Here is a 25,969-nt window from a genome sequence, read left to right on the forward strand (position 1 = left end):
CAGGAGCTGTAGACTGTTTTTAGCACAGAGTTTTCAAAGGGGGTGCCAGTTAGCATCCACAAATACACAGTTACGCGTGCCTTTCAATTTCCAAAGAGCTTCTCGCTGTCCAGCGTCATGCTTACTGCCTACGTCAGGAAGAACTATATGACATTGTCTTTAAGGGGTTAAGGTTCATGGTACAGAAGAAAGGTCAAGCTAACACCAAGGTCATAAAACTAGCCCTTGAAATGCCTAAAAAAAAAAAAAAAAACAAAAAAAAAATACAAAAGCCTTAAATACGCGAGACTGGGCACGGAAGCGTTGAATAATGCAGCCCTTACCCTAACTCCTTACCCTAATCTATCTACCTCTTCCCCTAGCTTTATTCAGTTATCTAAGAGCCAAGAAGGAAGGAAGGAAGGGTGTCATGGAATGAGAATAGATTTTAACACTCACCAAGTCTTTATCCTCCTCCCCCTCCTCCTCTTCTTCCTCTTCCTCTTCATCTTCTTCTTCTTCCTTTTCTTCCTCTTCTGTAAGCAGGGTAAGAAAATTAGTTAGCTGTAAAATAATTGAGATTTTTTTAGATAATACTTTTTTTTCAAGGTAAAAAAAAATGTACCTGTATATGGACATAGATATTGGGAGAGAGAGAGAGAGAGAGAGAGAGAGAGAGAGAATTTACCTCCTCTAAATCTGATACACAGTCTAAAAAAATGTACATAACACCCCTCCCCCCCTCAACACACACACACACACACAACGAGAGAGAGAGAGAGAGAGAGAGAGAGAGAGAGAGAGAGAGAGAGAGAGAGAGAGAGAGAGAGAGAGAGAGAGAGAGAGAGAGAGAGAGAGAGAGAGAGAGAGAGAGAGAGAGAGAGAGAGATAGAGAGAGAGAGAGAGAGAGAGAGAGAGAGAGAGAGAGAGAGAGAGAGAGAGAGAGAGAGAGAGAGAGAGAGAGAGAGAGAGAGAGAGAGAGAGAGAGAGAGAGAGAGAGAGAGAGAGAGAGAGAGAGAGAGAGAGAGAGAGAGAGAGAGAGAGAGAGAGAGAGAGAGAGAGAGAGAGAGAGAGAGAGAGAGAGAGAGAGAGAGAGAGAGAGAGAGAGAGAGAGAGAGAGAGAGAGAGAGAGAGAGAGAGAGAGAGAGAGAGAGAGAGAGAGAGAGAGAGAGAGAGAGAGAGAGAGAGAGAGAGAGAGAGAGAGAGAGAGAGAGAGAGAGAGAGAGAGAGAGAGAGAGAGAGAGAGAGAGAGAGAGAGAGAGAGAGAGAGAGAGAGAGAGAGAGAGAGTGAGAGAGAGAGAGAGAGAGAGAGAGAGAGAGAGAGAGAGAGAGAGAGAGAGAGATTACTTCCTCGGATACACAAAGTCTAAATGGATGTATATAACCCCCCGCTTTGCAGCCATGGACCCCCCTAACTAAACTAGCCCAACAATATCATAAGCTACCTAATGGGCTCCTGTGCCCATTCAACCCCCTAACAGGGGACTTGTGCCCATGGACCCCCCTAACTAAACAGACCAGCTATAATGTAAGCTATCTAATGGGGGCCTTCTCCCCCTCGACAACTTAACAAAACTACAAAAAAACATCACACTTTCCCTCCTTATTATCAAAATTCCTTGATTGCTCGTTAACCATTTTAGAAAAAATAAATTAACAATCACCAATGGGTTCCTCCTGTGTTCCTCGTCTTCTTCCCAGTCCTCCTCCTCCTCCTCTTCTTCGTTTGGTAGCGTCTGCAAATCAAGTTTGGTGTCAATTAACTGTGTAAACATCAACATACTTATTGTTTTTACAGTGAAAAAAAAAAAAAAAAAAAAAAAAAAAACAGCCCATCACTCACTGCTCCAAAATGATATCATTATAAATTGGGTGCAACTTCAGCGTTTGGTGTACCCAGTGCAGTCTAGCCCAGTAACAGAAGTCTACAAAATGACCTGACCTGTCTCCCAAAACCTAGTCCTGATTTGAGTATGTAATGACCTAACCACAATGTCGAGGCTGTAGCTCCGAGGCCAGAGGCAGCGCACACGCCTTTTTGAGGGTGTCAGATGTCTGAAATAGCATATTTTTACTGCGCAAAGCAGGTGAAGTCACTTATTGTGACTTCGTGAGTTTTCATATTTATCTATTTGTATATATTTCATGGTGGCAAAATTTAAATTATTAGTTTCATTTTCACCAGTGACACAAATTTGTGGCTGTTTTTCACAATAGAATTTCACTCTAATAAGTGAATCAGACCCCACAGAAATATTACCAGTGTGTGTATGAATGAATACAAAGATAAACACATACTTTGATTTAACTCTAGGATGTCTCGTGGATCATCAATAAATAAAAAACAAAATATCTGGATAGGCCACTCTTTAGCCCGTTACCTTCAATGACACCCCAAAACAGTCCCTGCGCCAAGTTTGTACCCCATATTTTGGTTGTGTTAGGTGCGCCTATTAGCAACTACTATTTTTACTGAACGAGGGACACGTGATCCATATAAACCATTAATACTACCTAATAATATTACACAAATTATATATGTGCTACCAGGCAATCATGAGGATTTATGTTTTTGTAATTCTCACGTTTACTCGACCCTACTAAACCTATCCACCCCGCACCCACCTAGCCTCCAGCAGGTGCCCACCCTGGTTCGCATAACTCACCACCCACCTTCCTGCGATTACAGCTGATAATGTAGTATTGTTAACACTTAATATAACACGTCACGTCGTAGGGTATTCGTATCTTACAATTTTACTGAACACTAGTCGACCTGTCCTCCCCCACTCACCTCTGTTGCGCCTCCTCATTCCCAGTACTACTAAAGTGGATTCGCTGAGGTATAGCGGGGAAACACCTTCCACAGGGAGAGCATGTCAGTTTTCCTTGTTGCTCACTGGCTGACAGCCACCCGCTGCTGGCCAATACCAAATTTATAGTGCATATTTCACACCTTTTCTTTCTCCTTATTTTCTCCATGCAAACAGTTTAATACTTACTAAAAAATGGTCATTATCGTAAATAAATCTGTCTCAGGAAGACAAATAACCAGCTAAATGCGAGAGAGGAGGAGGAAATCAGTGTGTCAACTTCTGCTTTTGTAAAAAGGTGACTGGCGAGGAGAGGAAGAGAGGTCACCATGCTGTGCCCAGTGACCATATTGACGTGTGTGTGTGTGTGTGTGTGTGTGTGTGTGTGTGATATACCCAGTACCCACTACATATATATATATATATATATATATATATATATATATATATATATATATATATATATATATATATATATAATATATATATATATATATAGGCATCAGCTCTCAGTGATTTTACTATACTAGGCTACTACTACCCTACTCACCTAGACTTACGCAGGCCCACCCATGTAACCACATTACTCACCACCAACCACCATGAGAAAAAATCACCCCTCACACAAACCATTTCACAATATATATCAAAGCATTTGTGATCATATTATGTATCATCTATTTTGGGGGATTTATATCATGGCACAAATTTGGCCCATTGCTGGTACAGAGTAAAGCCACAAATTTGGCCCGTCACTGCTACACGGTAAAGCCACAAATTTGGCCCATTGCTGGTACAGAGTAAAGCCACAAATTTGGCCCGTCACTGCTACACGGTAAAGCCACAAATTTGGCCTGTCGCTGCTACCGGGTTAAAGGAATAATCTTTGTCACCAATAGCATGGGTAGTCTGAGGAAGAGGAAGAAGGCAAGTGAGGCGGAGTGGCGGAGGTGAAGGCAGCGGCCAGTGACGGGAGCGCGGGGTGAGGACAGACGGTGGCCGACGAAGGTGAAGAACAAATTTAAATAAAAATGAGAACGTGTGTTTTGGTTGTTTCCATGACCTACTAATGTATTAACTCAATAGCAGCAATGGGCCAAATTTGTGGCTTTACCGTGTAGCAGTGACGGGTCAAATTTGTGGCTTTACTGTGTAGCAGCGACGGGCCAAATTTGTGGCTTTACCGTGAAGCAGTGACGGGCCAAATTTGTGTCTTTACCGTGCAGCAGTGACAGGCCAAATTTGTGCCATGATATAAACCCCAAAATAGATGATACATAATCTGGTCACAAATGCTTTGATATATATTATGAAATGGTTTGTGTGAGGGGTGATTTTTTCTCATTTTTCTCGCTTGGAGGGACCATTAAGAAACATGATCCCCGCTGCTACCACCACCACCGGGTTAATAATATTTTTTTTTTTTAAGGTTAGAGTAACAAAATCCCCAAAATAGGCAGACTTTCCCAGCGTTCAGGAAAGTAACCCCCCGTTACCATTGTTTCCTGTGGGGAAATTATGTTTAAATAATGCGACATCTCCAGGAACATAACCCTCGCGTTAATCGAGAGGTGACTGTATGTTACTTTCCTCTCTGTCAAAGGCTGTAAAATTAGGCAAAAAGTAAGTAGAAAAATATATATCTACCCTTGAAGGTGAAAATATAGCCTGTTAGCTTTTGGGACCAGACCGTGTAGTGACCCTCCTCCTCCCTCCCTGCTGGCTAGGCTTCCTTTTAATATGTATTCCTACACATGATGCGGCCAATATTAGGAGTCTTTTTCACACAAATATTTACTGTACTATTATGACTCTACTACTGCATTAGCGCAGGTGAGTGAGTTAGGGGCTTATGGAACTTTGATGGGAGGATTGGAGGTCACTTATTCCTGGGTTTAAACTTATACAAAATCAGGTTAGCAACATGTCTGTGGTAAGTCCTTTGTACAATAAGAAATATTACTTTCCTCTCTGTCAAGGGCTGTATAAATATATCAAGTTAATCTAACTATATTATAAACCAATCTTGCATGCATAATATGTATCCAGTGTGTAGTAAGCACTTTGGCAGACATATATCATGCACCCTACGCTTAACCCTGAGGGGATCATGTTCCTTACCCGGTAGCAGTGACGGGCCAAATTTGTGGCTTTACCGTGTAGCAGCAACGGGCCAAATTTGTGACTTTACCGTGTAGCAGTAACGGGCCAAATTTGTGGCTTTACCATGTAGCAGCAACAGGCCAAATTTGTGGCTTTACCGTGTAGCAGCAATGGGCCAAATTTGTGGCTTTACCATGTAGCAGCGACGGGCCAAATTTGTGCCATGATTTAAACCCCCCAAAATAGATGATATGTAAACTGATCACAAATGCTTTGATATGTATTATGAAACGGTTTGTGTGTGGGATGATTTTTTTCTCATTTTTCTCGCTTAGAGGGACCATAAAGAAACACGATCCCCGCTGTTACCACCACCACTGGGTTAAAAGGCCTTTCCCTCTAAACAAGGGGATGTACTGAACATTTTACAACACATTTGGTTACTAAGTGAGCTGAACATTTTACAGCTTAATATAACAGGTTCACCCTTTGGGGGCTTCTGGCAGGGGTAATGAAGGCAGGGCAGGAAGTGAGTAGAGAAAGCTTACCTATTTCTCCAAGCTTGTTGGTGAAGAGACTGTTGTTGAAGGTGAGGAGTGCCCTGTGTTATGGCACCTCCCGGCACTGCTACACCAACCTGCAAATATGTGTCCACTGTCAAAGTCTTGTACCGGAAAAGACAGCATGGGATAAAATAGTATAAAATCTCTTTATCAAGGGCTGTATAATAAAAGATAATTAATAGATAATCTCTCTCATATTTGTTTTTTTCACATACTTTTCTTCCTCTCCCCTCCCCTCTCTCTCTCTCCCCTCATAACTATATACATACAGCCAGGCCTATACTTTGAGGCAGTGCCAACGTTGCCAGACTTGTACTCAGCCTTTTATATTTACCGACTTCCAACACAAAATCTGTCTCCTGGTCCCCAATAACGAGATTCATTTATATTTATCATTGAAATAGTTAATTCCTCTTGTTTCTTGGCAACATTTAGGGGTCATAAAGCGGTAAGTACTATGCTCCGGGTACGATCATCTGTCAACAGTGTGAGGCACCTGCACCCTCGCCCCTTACAACATGGATGGGTCTGAATGCTAACCTTGTCATGGCAAGCACTGGGATTGGTTGCACAATAATAGTAATGATAAAAATGACAATAATAATAATTACAAGATAATTTAATACTAAGCTATTCTAACCTAAAGCTTATTCAAACCTAGCCATACTTTTTTTTTTCCTTACCTCCCTTGGCTGGGCCTGGTGGTGGGCCCAAGCCGGCAAGTGTTTATAGTGGCCCCATCTATTCTTGGCTCATGCTGCCCTCTTTCTTGCTTTCCCTTGGACAGTCCCATACAGTCCAGGATGATGGTGGTGGTCTTCAGGACAAGTAGTCTGTGGCCACTCGCCGGGTGGCAGCGGCGGATTCAAACCTTCATCATCCATGATGCGGCAAACGCAGGACCAGCACGCTAACCACTCAGCCACCGTTTCCTTCCCCAGCCTGTGTTCTGATGCCAAATATGCAAAAAGTAAAAACATAGGCCTCAATGTGTCATCCCAGACTATATATAAAGAGAATTAAATCTAAGCTATCCTAACCTAACCAAACTTTAATGAAACTAATCTAGCAAGCCACTGTCAAAACACAATATAAACAGAAATGTACCTCCAGGTGTGTCCCCCCAAGACCATATATTTAGAGAATTAAATCTAAGCTATCCTAACCTAACCAAACTTGCTGAGCTATCCTAACAAGACCTAACTTAACCCGGTAGCAACAAGGGCTCAAATTTGTGGCTTTACAGTGTACCAGCAACAGGCCGAATTCTTGCCATGATATGTAACTTGATATATTAAGAAGGATATAAACCCCACCATCAACCATTAGGATCCACCGGGAAGAAGCCTACCGGCGCAATAGGCCAAGACGTAAAAAAAAAAAAAAAAATAAATAAATAAATAAATAAAATAAATAAATAAAAAAATAGATGATGCATAAACTGATCACAAATGCATTGATATATAATGTGGTGGTTTGTGTGAGTGATGATTTTTATCTCATTTTTCTCGCTTAGAGGGAAGGGCCTTTAACCCAGTGGTAGCAGCAGGGATCATGTTTTTTAATGGTCCCTCCAAGCGAGAAAAATGGAAAAAAATCACCCCTACACAAACCATTTCATATTATATATAAAGCATTTGTGATCAGATTATGTATCATCTATTTTAGGGGGTTTATATCATGGCACAAATTTGGCCCGTTGCAGCTACACGATAAAGACACAGATTTGGCCCGTCGCTGCTACCGAGTTAAGAAACACGATCCCCACAGCTTCTGGGTTAACCATACCTGCCGTGCGCTCTACTACCACAATGAAATAAAACAAATATATACTGCGTTGCACCCCCAGACAGTATTTTAAGAGACGGGGAGTATGGAGATGACCGTAGCCACCTCTCCCGCCAGTGACATCAACGGCAGCACGGTGGGAGGCCTATCCTGCCTATGTATCCTAAACAAGTGGGTGTTATTCCAGAAAAACACCCAAGTCTCATCACCTCACACTTATTTATATATCCAAGGGCTGAAAAATATCGGAAACATTAACAAAAAAATGCCCGGTCAGCACTAAGTTATCCTAACCTTGGATTAAACTTAGATTTTAACGTAACCTCCTGTGAGAGCAAGATAAAAATTGACAGACAAAATAGGTCAATTCTGGCCTCAGGTACCATGAGCAGACATCTAGAATAACACCCGATGGTCTAGGATATAAAATTTGGAAAATTTCATTTAGTAGGCGCAACATCTGTGGTCATATGCCGGAGAGAGACAAGAAGGGAAGAAATTATAAAGGAACAGATCCCAGGAGACAGGACACAACCCCCGATTAATACCTGGTACACTGCTGGGTGGACAGGGGCGTAGGGTATCGGAATAGCCTCCCAAATTTTTCCACTCTGCCCGGGAATCGAACCCAGGCTCTCTCGGTTGTGATATATATATATATATATGTATATATATATATATATATATATATATATATATATATATATATATATATATATATATATATATATATATATATATATATATATATATATATATATATATATATATATATATCATGATTAATGATTAATGTAAATTAGAAAAAGCAAGGGACCAATTACAGACCCTTGGGGAACACCACTGCTTACATCCACTCTATAACTCTTACTTCCATGGACAACTACTTACATCTTTCTCCCACTCAAATAGTCTTTCAGCCATCCTACAGTCTGTTCGGAGCATGAAGTCAGTTCAGGGTGGAGCTGGTATCGTCGTTTACCTCTACCCATGCTGCCAAATCAGCCTTTGTACATGCGTCTCTCTCTTATTTCCCATCCATGTGCTATTTGAAAGCGATATTTTATATATTCTGTATATAGTAAAGGAAGCTACATAGTATAATGAGTGTTGATGTTTAGGATTATAACAAGGATTTGTATAAATTCTATGACATGTGGCAGCGATTTTTTCCCATGTTGCCACGTTGTGGTGGTGGTAGTGGTGGTGGTGGTGGTGGTCGGTGTGTCCCCCTAGGTCCCTCCCCCGGGTCAAGAGGGAGAGAGAGGGAGAGAGAGAGAGATAAACAGATGGGTTGTGGGTAGGTAGGCCGGGAGAGAGTGCTAATCTGATAATTGGCGGTCGAACTGGCAGCGCTGCACTCATGGGAATTCTGGAATCTGCCACACCTTGAACCAACTTCATGCTCCGAACAGACTATAGCAAACACCCCCCAATCCCAATACTAGATAGCATTGTGAGTAATAATCTATGATTAACAACATCAAAAGCTTTCTTGAAATCAAAAAATATCACATCCACTGACATACCACCATCATAGAAATGAGTCACACAGTCATAAGTAAACAACAGTTGCTCGAAAATTGATCTACCCGATCTAAAACCATATTGATGCTTTGAAAGTAAGTTATTATCTTCCAAATAAGAAGTAAGTTGAGACACAATTATTCTTTCAAAAGATTTACAGCACACTGATGTCAAACTGATTGGTCTATAGTTGAGGGGATCAGAATGGATTCCACCTTTGAACAGTGGCATAACATTAGCATCTTTCCAGTCAGATGGGACTTGCATTGATAAAAGATTTTCTGAACAACAAGAGCAAAGGATAACTAATGGAGGGGGCACATCTCTTTAAAAATACTGAAGGTATACCATCAGGGCCACAACAAGCAGAAGATTTCAGCTTAGAAAGGATAATCTTAATTTTAAAAATATCAAAACTAAATATATTAAATATAAATGAATTGTCACAATGATGAACAGGATAAGGATTCAGTAAGTCAGTAGAAGAAAATACACCAGAGAATGCATCAACAAAAAGATCTGCCATGTCAGTTGTGTCAGCGCACCAGCCATTATCTCCATACAGCGGTCCAATAGTAGGACGTTGAACCTTCTTGCTACGAAGATAGGAGTGAAAACGTTGAACATCAGGATTTTTGGGAGAAACTAAAGATCTTTCATATTTAATTACAGATTGATGGACAGCATCTTTATATTGAACAGATATTGTCTTAAAAGAATGCCACAACCTCAAGGCTATTGGGGAAGATCTGCCAAACTTTGTCCGAGCATCCTTATACTCCAACCATACTTGTCGTTTATGCCGTTTTAAAGGAGGTACAGATTTTGCCCAAGGAGGTTTCCTGATTCCTGTTGCCTTCTTAATTGGAATAAATAGCTGAATGGCATTAAGCATTAAACTTTTAAATCTTAAATATGATTGTTCAATATCTAAGCCAAGAAATTCATTATCCCAATCAAAATTCAAAATATGATGGTTTAACAAGGTGTAGTTGCCATTATAAAAGTCAAAATTGTTATGTACATTATTAATGTTTGGATTAGAACTAAATAAATACTCAAACAAAACTGGAAAATGGTCACAACCTGGAAAGGGGTCTATTATATCGACATGGGAAATTCTATTATCTTCAGATGTAGAGACCAAGTCAAGTATATTATTAGACCGGACATAGGTACTTTACGTAACCCACTGCATGAGACCCAAAGATGAAAACAAATCTAGAAATCTAATATCAATAGAAGAAGTGCAATAAGGAACCTCAGTGGACCAGACAACAGTAGGGAGATTAAAGTCACCAACCAGTATTAATTCTTTACCAACACAGAAAGATTCCAGGTATGAAACAAGAGCAATATTATCTTCCAAAGAATTACTTGGGGGCCTGTAAACTACTAATATAGTAACGCCAAAATCAGGCAAAAATACCCCAACCGTATTCGGATGATCTGAAAAAGTTTTCCCCACTTTAATATCATCTCGAATGTAAATCCCAACACCGTGAATTCTTAGATTTAAGGGAGAGTCATTTTGGAAAAATTTATAACCCGATATACTGATAACTGGATCAGAAACATTGCAAGTTAGCCAAGTTTCACAAACACAACATACCCCAATACTGTGACTACAAATGAACTCTGCCAAAAAGTTAACTTTATTGATTAAACAGTTGAGATTCAAAAGAACAAAAGTAATGAAGAGGTTATCTACAGAAGAATTACTCCGATTTTGCTGAGAAGAAAGTTCTATGTGAGGTTTTTTTGAGGGTTCCCATCTTTTGAACATACTTCAAGGTTAGAGGCAGAGGACGCAAGTAAGTGAGACGTGGGAGGAGTATGAGGGGACTCATGACTGGGCAAAACAACAGAGGCTAAGCTTTTGTTAGAGATGTGTGAAGAACTAACAGGCTGGGAGTTCCTCATGGCCTGGGCAGAAGCCCGTTTTTTCCGCAGCTCTTCCCGCTGATTGTAGGTGAGGTCACTAGAGATGAAAATGTTGGAAAACTGACTCCCAGAAAGTTTACTGCACCTAGACAGTAACTCTTGCCTCACCCTGACATTTGATATCTTGGCTCTCACCAAGGAAGCAGAGATAGGCACAATATCTACAAGTGTGACTGGTTCAACTCGCTCCGGCCATAAATAGGAAACAAGTGGATTAAATTTGTCCTGAAAATTTTACCCAAATGCAAGCCCTTTGATGATGATACTGTCCTTCCTCTTTTCCCTCTCGCTCAACTCACGAACTTCTTCTTTAATAATGGTCCGAATATCAGGGCCCACAACCCTGCCACTATCTCTTGAAAAGACACCATCATTTACCATATTATTGAATCTTAGATCAATAGATCTCACTGAGTTGCTGAGACCAGCAATAGTGTTAAACATCTGGGTCATGCACTCCCTAAGTGACCCGAGCTCACCCTGATTCTCCTTCCCACTACCTGAAGCCGCAGGAGGAAGCAGTCTGCATCTGGTGCAAACAAACTTTACTCCCTTACCCTGGTGCTGCAGTACCTGCTTAACAAAATCAGAGGGAAGTCCAGTACACACCTGCGACCCATGACACCACTGACCACACTCGTCGCAAGCAATGCCACCCTCTTCATCATCCTTGACCGGGAAACAACAGGTGACACAGGGGGAAGAGTCCGAAACAACCACCCCAGGAGACGGTGATCCATGCCCACCCCCAGCACTACTGGATGCACCAGGAGTTCCTTGCACCCTTGTAACTGGGCTACTGCCCCTCCCGGTACTTGTCCTCCAGGACCTGGTCACTGCACCCCGTCCACGGCCACCGCCACCACCCGGCATGGCTAGGAATACGGCCAAACCCCAAACAACACAAACTATAACACAGAAAAAAAAGGAACCAAACAGAAATACAATTTCATGAAAACAAAGCCGACACTTACCAACGGGCTAACAATAAAAACACAAAACAAACGACGCGAACTCAAAACACACCAAAACAAACCCCAAAACTAAAAAACAAAAAAGCTATTAAAACAACAAATCTCCCGGAAAACTACAACTAGGCCAGAAAGACAGAGACAACACTAATAAAATACGCTGGAAGAGAGCACTCAGGGACACGTCTGACTCCAACGACTGCCAACTGGCTACCTCACCGCTAAACGCCCATAATTCAATATTTAAGACACTCACACCTCATTTGACCCCATAAATTAGGTCATTCAGCTTAGTTCTCCCTATCATAGTGCCCGAAGGTCTTAGAGGTTATTAATAATTAAGGTCATATATGGAGCCGGACACCCCAAGCCAGTTATATACTTGACCTTTCTGACCTTACCGGCTTATATCCCGCTCTCCAACTTCACACACAGGAATACAATGCACGTGTCGCCATGCCCCTCAAGCCCCGTGCCGCTACGTACTCCACTTTACCGGAAATCAGTAAAAAACAATGAACTTCTGGACGACCACGGCAGCCATTTAAATCCACCCGGATACATTTTCCCTTATTTCAACGTATTACAAGCCTTGATTAACTGCCCTCACCCACCCAAAACAATCACGAGGGACTATTTACCGTTTCCAGATGCATGGCTCCCTCGGCAACAGGATAATTCGCTTCAAAAAACAAAAAATAACACACCAGCCTCCCTCCACGGCTGGGGCCGGGTGTGTGCGAGAAATGCCTCCTCGGGGAAATAGGTCGCGATACTACCCACTACATATGTCCAATGGGGTAAAGACAGCAAAAAACGTCTTAATTTGCCTTGATTTATGTCTCTTTAACCACCTGTGATCTATATATAAGCGTTGAGATTCCCCAAACCAGGAGTGAGTATCAGCTCAGAGTAGTTCCTCCTATGTAATCTCCTATGTGTTTGTTTTAAAGCCTTCTACTGATTTTAAGTGTTTATCTGATGTATTTGCAGTGTATTAAAGCCGAAAAGGGATAGTTAAACGGTAGTAGTGAGTGATAGATTGAAAATTAGGCAGGTTTCAAGCCCTCTTCGCGAGCTATTTTCCGGCTGCGAGGTGATTCCTACCACCTCAATACAATAGATTCTCGTACTTTAATTAAATGACCCTCGAACACAGAGTTATATACTTACCTCCACTTTGAAGTTGCCGGCTGGAGCACAGAGTTGGCTAGACTGGGCTCCCAAAGATGGCGGCCGAGGTACTTCCGGTTGCCGCACCCGAGTGTCTGGCTCGCGCGTTCTAGGTATATAACTCTGTGGGTGAAACTCTAAAACTAAACCACTGATTCACCTCTGTGTAGTAGTAGTTAGAACACCTAACTATGAACCCGGGGCCCTAGAGCTGATCCCACCCTAAGCAGTTAGCACTCAGCTCACCTGACTATTCATCCTGTCTTTCAGGGCTTCAGTAAGTAGGGAAGGTAAGCTGGGGCAACCAAGATATCTCATGCCAGTGTCTCGGGCTAATTGTCTTACCCGCCATAGACTAAAGGGCTAATGAGATGGAGATGAGCACCATGGCAACACAAATTTCAACACATACCCTCAACTATGCTCTATTATTTTACTGATGCCAATTTTTTTTCAGGTTACTTTGTCAACATTTAAGATATATAACAACCCTAATGCTTCAACAGTTGCTAATCTCAGGCAGTTTCTCTGCTAGTGGTTTAAAATCAAATTTAATTCAACCAAATGTGTTGCCTTCAGTGTTATGTGTAGCAGCATATTTGCAATTAAGTATTACAGCCACTGGTCTTGCTTTGTTGTTGTTACCAGAAATGCAGTAACGCTTTCCGCTGTCACGAGCCTTGCTTTTTCATGTAATAATCAATGCCTCTCAAGATGATACCAAATGCTCACTGCTATCATTGACTCCAACATCATGTCTACAACTTATGTATTCATGAATGCATTAATGAACACCATCAGGAAATAGTACTGTAAACCATCACTAATGAAGAAAAAATTAAGATTTATGGTGTGGGAGGAAAACTGCTTAGTGCAATACAGTCTTTCTATGAGGATGCATTTGCATCTGTCAAAATTACTGGAGAAACAAGTGAACATTTTGAGATAAAAGTAGGCTTAAGACAAGGGTGTGTCATGTCACCATGGTTATTCAATATTTATATGGATGGTGTTATTAGAGAAATGCAGGGCAAAGTTGGAGAAGATGGAGTAAGACTGTTCGATGAGGGAAGGAAGTGGGTACTGAATTCGATACTGTTTGCTGATTACACGGTGATCATTGCAGAAAATGAAAGTGACCTACAAAATTTGGTCAGTGTTTTTGATAGTGTCTGTAACAGGAGAAAGCTGAAATTAAATGTCAACAAAAGTAAAGTGATGGTTTATGAGCGAAGTAGAAGTGAGGTTGTAGATTTTGTATGCCCATATAGATTAGGAGTTGAATGCAAAAAACAATGCAAAATAATTTTGAATGGTGAAGAAATGGAGGAGGACAATGAGTTTAAGTACCTTGGATCAGTTATGTGTAAGCATGGTGGTACAGAGGGTGGTACAGTAAGAGAAAGGGCATTGCAAGGAAGAAGGGTGGTAGGGTCTTTGGGACGAATCATGAATGGCAGAAGTGTGAGCATGAAGGTAAAGAGGGATTTGAGAAATACAATAATATTACGAACCCTCACATATGCAAGTGAAACGTGGGCCTGGAATGAAAGTCAGAGGTCTAGAGTGCAGGCAGTGAAAATGAGTTATTTGAGGAGTGCTTGTGGTGTGAGTAGAATGGATGGAATGAGTAATGAAAGTGTGTACGAGCATTTTGGAATGTGTCACAGGGGTGAAGGGAAGAAGTGTGGAGTGGTGGAAGAAGTGAAGCGACAGACTTTAAAGTGGTTTGGCCACATGGAGCGAATGGAGGAGAGTAAGATGACCAGAAGGGTGTATGTGAGTGAGATAGAGGGAGGGAATGTTAGAGGTTGACCTCCAGTGAAATGGAGGGATAGGGTGCAAGAGTACGTTAGGGAGAGGGGGGAAAGATCTTTGAGAAACTTTGAGCAGGCAAGGAGGGAGTGTCTGGATAGAGAAAGTTGGAAGCTCTTCTGCCGTGGCCATCCCCTGGTGGGAGCTCCTAGGAGCAGGCATTGATGAAATGATGAATGATGATGATGAAGAAAAAATTAGGGGAAGGGGGTGGCATTATGCTATATTTAAGAATCTGTTATATCCAAGGGATCTGAATTTTTTGCATATAACAAAGTTTGTTTTTTCAGTGAGCTTAATGTTCACTATTTCTGACCATTCGCACATATAACAGAGTTTGTTTGTATATATTGAATGTAAAGTTGGGCACGGAAGGCCAAAAGAGAAGGTGTTTACAGTCGAGTGAACAAAATTAGACTGAGTATGCACATCACTGATGACTGCCCACTCGGCTTTGTTTCCATTGCTGCCAAAAGACATGCATATACAATATATATTTTCTATTGGTATTTAACTGAACTGAACCGCGCATATACCGAACTGGCCCCAAAAGTTTAAAGCCAAAATTTTTTATATCGAGGTCTGAAAATGTGAGGGTTTACTGTAGCTACATTGGCCTCATGTCCACTGTGGGAATTTCGTCAAAGATAGCGCCATGTTGGATGAAATTAGTGTTGGACAAACAAAGGAACCTAAGGGAAAATATTATTTTTTGAAAAATATTCTCAACCCTCAATTTCCTGGATATCAGATATCCTGGAAGATATTCATTGTCCGGCAATTGTTTGACATATACCTGGTCTAATCCTGGAACAGAAATGGAATCCAGATAAAATATCTGGGGTTAGGCTAAGTTTGGCAGTTGCTAGACATATGCCTATAGCAATGTCTGCAGCAGTTGCTAGGTGGCCGCATGTTGTTGCTGTGGTGTTGGTGATAATGTCACCTCCACTACGGGTTCATTAATTCACTAAGCTTCATATTCTTGTTCAGAGTTGTTGACTTCCTTTAATTTTATTTGCTATTTGAGTATTAGTACTTCACGCTCTAAGTTTATCTGTGCCTTCAATGAAATGTCCACTATGGGTTCAATAAGCTACTGCTTCTTCTTGTGACATACATTCTTGTGTGCTAACAATTATCAGCTGAGAAGCTACTTGTAGTTATGATTGTTTTCAAAATCCATTTCATATTTTTATTACCTGACTTTTATTGAAAAAAGCATTTGTTATTTAATAATTTGCATGGTATGTATTCACGGAGTCAAAAACAATAGTGAGGACAATGTATAGTGATACAGAGGAGTTTGGAATTGCAATTGGGCTACATCAAAGGTCTGCATTGAGTCCTCCCCTTTTTGTGGTGGTAATGGACATCCTGAGTGAAGCAATTGGTTATGAAGACATCTCAGAGCTGCTATATGTGGACGATTTGGTGGTGGTGGCAAGATCAGAGGAAGAACTAAAGAGAAGAATGTTAGAGTGGCAGGAGTGTTTAGAGAAAGGAGGATTAAGGGTTAATGTGGGAAAGACAAGGACGATGATTGCAAGTAAAGGAGGAGGAGAACAAACTGCAATAGTGGACACACATGGAAGACAGCCAAGACAAGTAGATAGCTTCAAGTATCATGGAACAATGGTGGACAACACAAGGAACAGAACTGGATGTGAAAAGTAGGATAAGAGCAGGGTGGGCAAGATGGAGAGAAGTCTGTAGTGTAATACTTGATAAAAAGATGCCACTTAAATTGAAAGTGAAAATCTATACTGTGGTTCTTTGACCAGCTTTATTGTATGGTGCAGAGGCATGGGCACTGAGAAGGAAGGAAGAAAAACAGCTGAAGAGGACAGAAATGAGAATACTACAATGGTTGATGAGAGAAGGGAGGACATCAGGACAGACACAGTGTATAGGGATGTATGCAGGTTCTTTGTTTTGTCCTCAGAGAGCGAATTGTTCATAGAATTATATGGTCTATCACATTATTGTGTACACAAAGTATTAAAAACTTATTGAAAAGTTATTACCTATTAACATTATGAGAGAAAGAGGGTGGCGGCAGTGATATGGCATGTCCGCTAATACCACCAGCCAGGCCTGAAGTGATGATAAAATGGAAAGCATATATATATATATATATATATATATATATATATATATATATATATCACAGAACACTTCCTTCTCCAACATTGCCACTGCTGCCTCCATGGCCAGTGGCATGAGTAAATCTAGGGATTATTAAAATGCAACTTTGATGGGTTTAATGAATAATGAGTTATAGTCAGTATTTACAGTATGATAATAGTCAGACCATCACACAAGATGGCCTCCATTACAGGAAAGACATGACTGAGTACATATAGCCTGGTTATGGGTCTGATACAAGCTTTTCTGCATTCTGAAACACTTAAAGGCCCGTCTACATGATCAAGCAGTGCCCTCGAGCACAGGCGAGCGGTCCGCCCGTTGAAGAGCTTACCGCTTGTGCCTGCTGAAAAACTCGCTTGTGCCCGCTGAAAACCTAGTAGTTTTTCAGCGGGCTGCAATTTCAGCGGCTGCTGTAAGCCTCAACAGGCAGACCATCGCCTGTGCTCAAGGGCACTGCTCAATTGTGTGGACGGGCCTTAAGAAGGCCGAGAATCGAACTACAATCAGAGAGATATGGGAGGCCACCACTCTATCCATTCAGCTAAAGTGGCCAAATAGAGTTTTTATTTAACAATGATCTGGGCTGCTCATTCCCATCTGGACAGTTTTGCCTCCTGACATTTCTCTCCCTGAACATATTCCCTTTAATACATTTTTCCCTGTGTACAAATGTAAACTTCTGCTTAATCTGAAATGTATGAGACATTCATTTAAGCCAGGCAGAGAAAAAAAAACTTTTCCATGGCCAGAAATTGAAGAGACTAGTGAAATAATGCATAACAATGATGAAGACTTCTCACTCCCATCTGGACAGTTTCACCCCCTGACGTTCTGCTCCTTGATAGATTCCCTCCTGGACATATTCCCTCTGAACATATTACCCTTTAGACATTTTTTCTTGTGTACATTTTCTTCCCTGGATTTAATATAGTGACCTTGCATCCAGTGTGGGAATTTCATCAGAGAACGTATTGTGATGGATAAAATTAGCATTGGACAAACAAAAGAACATATGGGAAAAAATAATTTTGTCAAAAAATTTCTGAAAAACACACTTGTCTCAATATTCTAGATATCGGATTTCCAGGTCAAAATCCGGGGTCCAGCAATTGTCGACCATATGCTCACTCAAGTTCTGGAACCAAAATAGAATCCAGATAAAATGTCTGGGGTTCAGCTAAGTCTGGCGGTTGCTTAGCCAAGTCCGCATCTGCAACATTGGGTAGGTGGCTGTGTGTTGTGGTCGTGGTTATGGTCAAAAGATCCAGAGAGGGAATGCCCAGAGGTAATACGTTGAAGGGAAAATATCTGGGAGGAGAATGCCTAATGATGGAAATGACCAAAGGGGATTAAGTTGTGGAGGTAAATACCGAGATGTGTGAAAAGGGAATGGTTCAGAGTTGCAAATGTCATACACTCCACAATGATCAGTACACTGTGAGCAACAGGCTGTATAAGCGTGATACTGAGCATAGAATACTGATTGCCAGGTAATTTTTTATCGCCTACAAATTAGAGTTAACTTATGGTTGCAACAATGGAATGCTATAAAAAATAATGAGCATAAACTAAAAAAATAAAAATAAAGCTTTTCAACTTAATCTAACAGTAATACTCATGGAAAAAAAAAAAAGGCAAAACAAATGCAATGGAACACATTCATTACAATTATAAATATGAAAGAAAATGTAAAAAGAGATATACAAATTTACAGGCATTACTACAAAAATTGTCTTCATACAGAAAGACCTTCATTCACATTAGCACTGCACACAGGTAAACAAAACAAATTGAGAAAGTTGTTTTGTTGTGAACAGCAGATTGGTTATAGGCACAACAAAATGTCCCTTCAATCACCTTAACTTTTCCTCACCATATTTAGGTGGGAAGTTATATACTGGCTTTACACACACATGAACAAAACAGAAAACAAGATTCTTTCATTGAGAATACATAGTTAAGTGGTTATAGGCAGAATAGACCATCTATTCAACCCATGACCTCAACTTCCTCCTCCTCCTCCTCCATATTTAACAAAGGAAATAAAAAGTGAGCTCTGGCATGATAGGGGACTTATTAAACCTACACAGCACTTACCTAAATGTCTAGATATATTCATAAGCTCTACTCTCTCTCTCTCTCTCTCTCTCTCTCTCTCTCTCTCTCTCTCTCTCTCTCTCTCTCTCTCTCTCTCTCTCTCTCTCTCTCTCTCTCTCTCTCTCTCTCTCTCTCTCTCTCTCTCTCTCTCTCTCTCTCTCTCTCTCTCTCTCTCTCTCTCTCTCTCTCTCTCTCTCTCTCTCTCTCTCTCTCTCTCTCTCTCTCTCTCTCTCTCTCTCTCTCTCTCTCTCTCTCTCTCTCTCTCTCTCTCTCTCTCTCTCTCTCTCTCTCTCTCTCTCTCTCTCTCTCTCTCTCTCTCTCTCTCTCTCTCTCTCTCTCTCTCTCTCTCTCTCTCTCTCTCTCTCTCTCTCTCTCTCTCTCTCTCTCTCTCTCTCTCTCTCTCTCTCTCTCTCTCTCTCTCTCTCTCTCTCTCTCTCTCTCTCTCTCTCTCTCTCTCAATGAGGATTATGGATTATCTTGTTGATTTGGATTCTTTAAGTCCACTTGCTTTATGCTTCTCTATACTTTCTTCCTCATCCTTGTCTTTCTTCCTTTATTCATTCATTTGTTCGTTGTGTCTTTCCTCTTCTTCTTCCTCCTTTGTTGAAATGGTGATTTGTGCAATAGAAAATACAACAAACACACACACACACACACACACACACACACACACACACACACACACACACTAGAATATCTCCTTTCTGAATTCAAGGCCATACTCGTCACACTTGTAGCGTAGCGTGCGTCCAAGAGCTGGAGGACCGCAGTAAAACACGGTGATCTTGCCCTTCTGTTGGTTGGTGAGCTGTTTGAACACCTGGTGATAGAATATGAAGTAGTGCATGCCGGTTAGAGAATGGGAGGTACAAGTAAGATTTCTATCTGTCTGTCTATCTATCTATCTATGTATATAGTATATATATATATATATATATATATATATATATATATATATATATATATATATATATATATATATATATATATATATATATATATACCCAACTATCAGCCTATCTATATGTCTTATCATTATCTATATATATCTGTATTAGGTATAGATAGATATACATAGATATACAGTAGGATCTCACCAATAACATCTAGCTAGTACCTGAAAAATGTCTTTATTAACAAAAACGTTATATTTGTGACATTAAGATATATGTATAAAGGGCTTATTGGTGCCTCCATTACAAGAATTTGGGTAACCAGGAGATATATCCTTTCAAGGGTCCTTTGGCTGTGCCCTACAGCCAAGTCAGTCCAGCTGCTGATATGGGTTGGTTTGGGGAGGGACTTGCACCCCCTCCCACCAAAAATACCTCTTAGCCAAACACAAGATAAGAAGTAGATGTCATGGTCGTGGCGCTGGAGTCACCCTCGACTCCAATCTGGTTTCGCTTGGGGGCCTGACCTTGCAGCAGACTTCCTTGATGCATCTGCATTGGTCAAGCCTGCCATGGATGAGGGGTGCTTGGCAAAGCCCATGAAACCCCTGCATTTTGAAAGAGGAAGGGCCTCCTAGCCCTTGGTTTGTATTGGGGGTGGCTGGAGAGGCACAGAGTGGCACCTGCCTGAAGCACCAGCACCAGGCGCATGAGCTCCTGGAACATGCTGAGCCTCTCGGATCACCACCGACTACCCTACCTGTCAAATGAGCTCAGAAGGCTGACGGTGGACATACTGGGACTCTTTGAGACAAGGAGGCCTGGCAGTGGGGGTACACCTACTACTGACCCAGCGTTGAGCAAAGGTGCCTGTCTTAAAAAGTAGCTCTAGGCATCTTCAGGTAACTGCAGCTACTTGTGATTGAGGTTACTCTGGTTGATGAGCATATTATGTGAGTGAGGCTGAAGCACACACTGGGCTTCATGTATCTTGTTGCAGTTTACACTACTGAGACACTACTGAAGACAAGGAGGTGTTTGGAGGTGCTCAAACTCATCTCTGAATTACGTAGACTCATGCCCCCTTGGGACACATTATCTTGGGTGACTCCAGTGCTGCTACTGGCACTGTCAAGATTGGCTGAGAATTTTGTTTTGTGTTCCATGACTGGCACCAGGAACACCTACAGCTCTCCTGAATTTTGCAAAATCCAGGAGGTTGAGAATTGCAGGTTTTTGGTACCAGTGACCAGAGTTGCACTGCAAGAGTTATAGCACTGCCGGGGGGGTAGCTCTATTTCTCTGTATTCTCCAGTGTCTCCCTCCATTCCTAGACCTTGGACGCTCTCCACTGCACTCCTCAGCAGCTTTGTGAGTTTCACGCTTAATGGAATCCCACAACTCTTCAGGGTCCTCCAAAGTACCAAACATTTTAAACCAATTTGAGGTTGCCACTGCATTGTCCTGAGTGCATGCCTGACCCTTCAGTTTCTCAAAATGGAACCTCAGAGGGTTGCATCAAAGGCTGTCAGTCTCTCATGTACTGTCCCTCCTGAACCCTCATTGGCATAGGGCAAAAGGGATGCAGTCACTCATTGGTTGATTATATTATTTTGATTGTATATACACACAAGCATTACTTAAATTTATTTTCATATTCAACAGTAATTTAGATTTGTGTGCTTGTAACTTATTCAGCCAAAACTAGCTTTTCTGACATGCATGGGGCACCTCATACTTTGTTTGTAGCTTCACAAACACTGCCACGTTGCACAACACTGCTCCAGAGCTGTATAAATTTATGTTAATGTGGCCTGCTCTACTCTAGCTCCCCCATAGCATCTCAGTCTTTTATAAAGGAATTAATCAGAATTTATGGTAAACTCTGGAACAGCTTTGCTTGGGAACACAAGAGTTTTTAAACTTTGGATTTTCAGCTATTTTGAATAAGGTCTCCCCTCTATTAGTCTGATTTATAGAGGGTTTACTGGAGAGAGAGAAAAAAATGAAGGTTAGAGTGGGTAATCAAATGGATATACAGGTAGTGTAGAGGTTGTGAAGTCTAGAATGCAAAGAATGGAGAGAAAACATTATACCTGAAAACATGAAGTGAGTATCACTGTTAAGAAACATACAAAGGTTGTAGATCTATTCTAATAATGACCAAGAAAAATAAGTCGTCTTGGGCAGGTCATACCTTGGATAAAATTGAGAAGTAGAGTAACAATGATAACCCAAGAATTGTGAAAGTCATGAGAGAGACAGAACCATGTTAAGAGGTGAAATTGGAACCTTCGCCAGAGCAGGATGGAGCACACTAACAAAAACAGAAAACATTGGGAAAGGCATTTGTTTTGCATCAACTTAGTAATTGCTAAGGATGAAAGGGTTGATCATGACAGTTAAGAAGAGAAACAAAGAAGATATAGGGAGAGATGAATGGTAATGACACTCAGAGCAAACAACAGGCCATAAGCATACGTACTTTGTCCCAGTTAGGTCTTCCTGCGTTGGTTCTGGTCTTGAGGCCCGTGATGAGGTCCCGCTTCTCCTGTACATGAAGAAAAAATATGATGTCTTTGGTTCACACAAGCAAATTAGAAAAATATAAAAAAAAGACAGGAGTGCAAAGGCAATGGTTGTGATGCATGAGACTTTGTGTGTTTATTATTTATCTATTGCTTTTCCTATTTCCTTCTTCACTTAGTTATAGAAGATTCCTGTTTGCAGACTTCTATACCTTGTCACATCTTCATTTCTTTATCTTGACATTTCTCTCTTTACTCCCATTTCTTCACTCTTCTTCATCTCCCCCTCTTCCCTCCTTTCCCTCTCTTTTTGTCATTTGTTCTCACCTCCCTATCCCAGCCATGCTTCCCAACCCTCCTACCCTTCCCTTCCACCCATCTTCCCATCTTCCATTCTCCTCTCTTCCCATACCTCTCCTTCCTCCTTTCTCTTTCCTTTAACTTGCCCACCCTTCCCAGATTCACTTCCTTGCCTTCCCTTTCTTTCCATCTACTCCTCACCTTCTCTTCTACCCATCTCTACCTTCTTCACGCACCTTTTCATGTAGGAGGTCCAGGGCAAGTTGTAGACCTACGGCCTTCATATCAGTCTTCTGCAGGGCCGAGGTGATGTACATGTGCATATCTAAGAAGCGCTCCAATACCCCGCCTTGCTCTGCCTGCTCAATCTCCAATTGCGACAACAGATTCACGAACCACTCAAACGATCGCTGGTCTCGGTTGATCCAGAAAAAGTCAACCTGGATGTGAGGATTAGACAAAAAAGATGTAATGAAATACACCTGATTACATTTGAGAGAGAACATATAAACTTCATCCATTACATGGTTCATCTGAAGCTCAGAAAGGGAAAAAAGTTGAGATAATTGAAATAAGATCTTGGTTCATCGAGACTGACTGACTGACTTTCTCTCTCCAGTTAGATAGACATACCTGTAGAAAGATAGAACAAACACACACACACACACACAGTCACACACACCCATTATATACCCCCCACCCATACCACTCACACACACCTTGCGCAGGTTCATCACAGACTGCGGAAGGTCACTGGTCCAGGTGTGGGTGCAGCGCGGGCAGGTGTGGCGCGCCTTCCAGTATTTGTGCATGATGGACTGCAAGATGGAGGCAAAAGGGGTGACGCCAATGCCTGTGGCGATGAGAACGGCGTGTTGGGCCCGGAAAATGTGGCTCGACGGGGCTCCAAACGGTCCATCCATGTACACCTGCAGTGGGAGAGGGGAGGGGGGGGATTACCTGTGCTCTTTCCTGTATATATGAGCTGTCTAGAGTCAGAAGGGTGAGTATGTCAAATAGTAGCTTGGCATGTCATCTTTCTGACTCTTGATGGCTCATGTATGTTGTGATTCATACCCGTCAGTTTCTGCACATTAAAATCAGGTGAGGTTTTATGAAAGAGATAAAAACTCAATTTATTTCTTACCTTACAAGTTTCACTACATTAATGTGACCCAAACTTCCTGACTTAAGCATTCTTATGAAAAATAAACTGAATAAACCCAAATCCATTTTTCACTTTTTTCAGAAATTCAATCAATCAATCAACAGAGGCATATGGCGGGAGGCACGTCACCTCACCCACTCTACAACACCAACCCCAGCAGTTCCTCACGGCCAGTCTGCATGCAGGCCTCCTTCCCATCCTTGTGTATAATTTGAGGTACCTGCTTATATGTTGTTCTATACCTGTGTTGTAGTGTTATATAAATATGTTCTGTAGCATTTTTTTATCTAAATTCTGAATTTATCCTGCACTCTCTTCTCCCTCTTCTTCTTTCCCTTCCTTTCATCCTCTTCTCTCCCTCTTCCCTCCTTCCTTCCTTTCCTTCCCTCCTTCCTCTCTTCCTTGCCTCCTCCCTCCTTTTTTCTCTTCTCTCCCTCTCTCCTTCATCTCTTCATTCCCTCCCTTACAAGTATTTCTTACTGAATTGTTATTCACTGTCAGTCCTCTCTTTCCCATGTGTGTGTATTTACCTAGTTTACCTAGTTGTAGTTTTACAGGGCCTGAGCTACGCTCGTGTGGTCCCGTCTCCATATCTGTACTTGTCCAGTTTTTCCTTAAAGCTGTGCCCACTCTTTGCCGATACTACATCCTCACTTTGTCTGTTCCAAACCTCTATGTTTCTTTGCAGGAAGCTATATTTTTTTATGTCTCTCAAGCATCTTCCTTTTCTCTATTTTTTACTGTGTCCTCGTGTGTTGCTGGTATTTCTTACTTCTCTTAGTAGCAACTCCTCGTTATCTACTTCTTCCATTTTATTCCACAATTTATAAATTTGTATTAGGTTTCCCCTTTCTCTTCTTTGTTCCAATGTTGGCAGGTTCATTTCCTTTAACCTTTCTTCATATGATAATCCCTCCAGTTCTGGAACCATCTTTGTTGCCATCCTTTGTATTCTTTCTAGTTTTTTTACTTGTTTCTTCTTATGGGGAGACCACACTGTTTCCGCATATTCCATCTTTGGTCTAATCATAGTGGTAATCATCTTTTTCATCATATCTTTATCTATGTAGTGGAATGCTATTCCTATATTTCTTACCATTCTTTACGTGTCTCTGAATATCCTATTTACATGACTCTCTGACTGTTGATTATCTTGTATTGTCACTCCCAGATCTCTCTCTTCTTGAACTTTTAATATTTCTCCATCTCCCATTCTATATGTCCATTTTGGTCTCCCTTCACTCTTTCCCATTTCCATTACACGATATTTCTTCACATTAAACTCCTTCTCCCATTTCTTACTCCAATCCCAAATCTTATTTAGGTCCTCTTGCAGAATTTCAGTCTTTACTATTTCTTCTTATGTGTTTCAGCAATTTTGCATCGTTTGCAAACAAGCTCATGTAACTATTTACTTTCTCTGGCATATCATTTATATATACTAGGAAAAGTATTAGTGCCAGTACCAATCCTTGAGGCACTCCACTATCTACATTTTTCCATTCCGATTTCATGTCCTTTACCACTGTTCTTATTTCTCTTCCCTTTAAGTAACTTTCCATCCAGTTTTTCATTTTCCCTTTCAGTCCTCTATTTTCCAGCTTCCATAATAGTCTTGTATGTGGAACTTTGTCGAAAACCTTCTTCACTGTCAGGTACAGAAGGCGAGTCACATAGAATGATCGAATTTCTAGAAGAAAATTATCTAAGCCAAATGGTTTCTGAGCCAACTCGACAAAATAATATACTCGACCTTGTTATAACGACCCAAGATAACCTAGTCAGTAGTGTCACGGTAGGAGAACACCTCGGTTCTTGCGATCATAAATTAGTGCGCGTCGACATTAAAGCTCAATCATCAGTGACTGAAAATAAAGTAAAGGTGCCCAATTTCAAAAGAGCTAACTTCGTAGAAATCCGACAAAAACTAACAGAAATACAACTATCAGATGACGGCAGCGTAGAGGAAGCCTGGCTAAGCCTTAAAAATCACTTACTCACTCAGCAGAACACATTCGTCCCCTTGTGCGAGAAGCGAATTAACACTAATAAAAGCCCACCGTGGTTTAATAGCGAAATTAAACAATCAGTCAATGAGAGAAAATTGTTTTACAGGTTAAAGAAAGAACAAAGCACGCCCGAAAACATTAGACTTT

At 41.2% G+C, this 25,969-nt stretch overlaps 1 long non-coding RNA gene and 1 pseudogene across 6 annotated transcripts; both read right to left on the minus strand.

The window, feature by feature from the left end:
- Window positions 1–378: 378 nt before the first annotated feature.
- Window positions 379–13,138, minus strand: LOC127003212 (uncharacterized). Of its 6 annotated transcripts, none has more exons than XR_007757009.1 (5): window positions 12,090–12,300; window positions 6,142–6,407; window positions 5,444–5,532; window positions 1,644–1,715; window positions 379–515 (listed from the first exon to the last, which is right to left on the minus strand). It is a non-coding gene; the product is annotated as an uncharacterized LOC127003212 (long non-coding RNA). The 6 variants fall into 6 exon arrangements; XR_007757008.1 differs by lacking the exon at window positions 12,090–12,300 and adding an exon at window positions 11,848–12,069; XR_007757010.1 differs by lacking the exon at window positions 12,090–12,300 and adding an exon at window positions 11,692–11,827.
- Window positions 13,139–19,547: 6,409 nt separating this feature from the next.
- LOC127003618 (NADPH oxidase 5-like) overlaps window positions 19,548–25,969 on the minus strand; it is a 58,969-nt pseudogene continuing 52,547 nt past the window's right edge.

This window comes from Eriocheir sinensis, chromosome 25 (assembly GCF_024679095.1).
Source record: "Eriocheir sinensis breed Jianghai 21 chromosome 25, ASM2467909v1, whole genome shotgun sequence".
In the NCBI taxonomy this organism is placed as follows: domain Eukaryota; kingdom Metazoa; phylum Arthropoda; class Malacostraca; order Decapoda; family Varunidae; genus Eriocheir; species Eriocheir sinensis.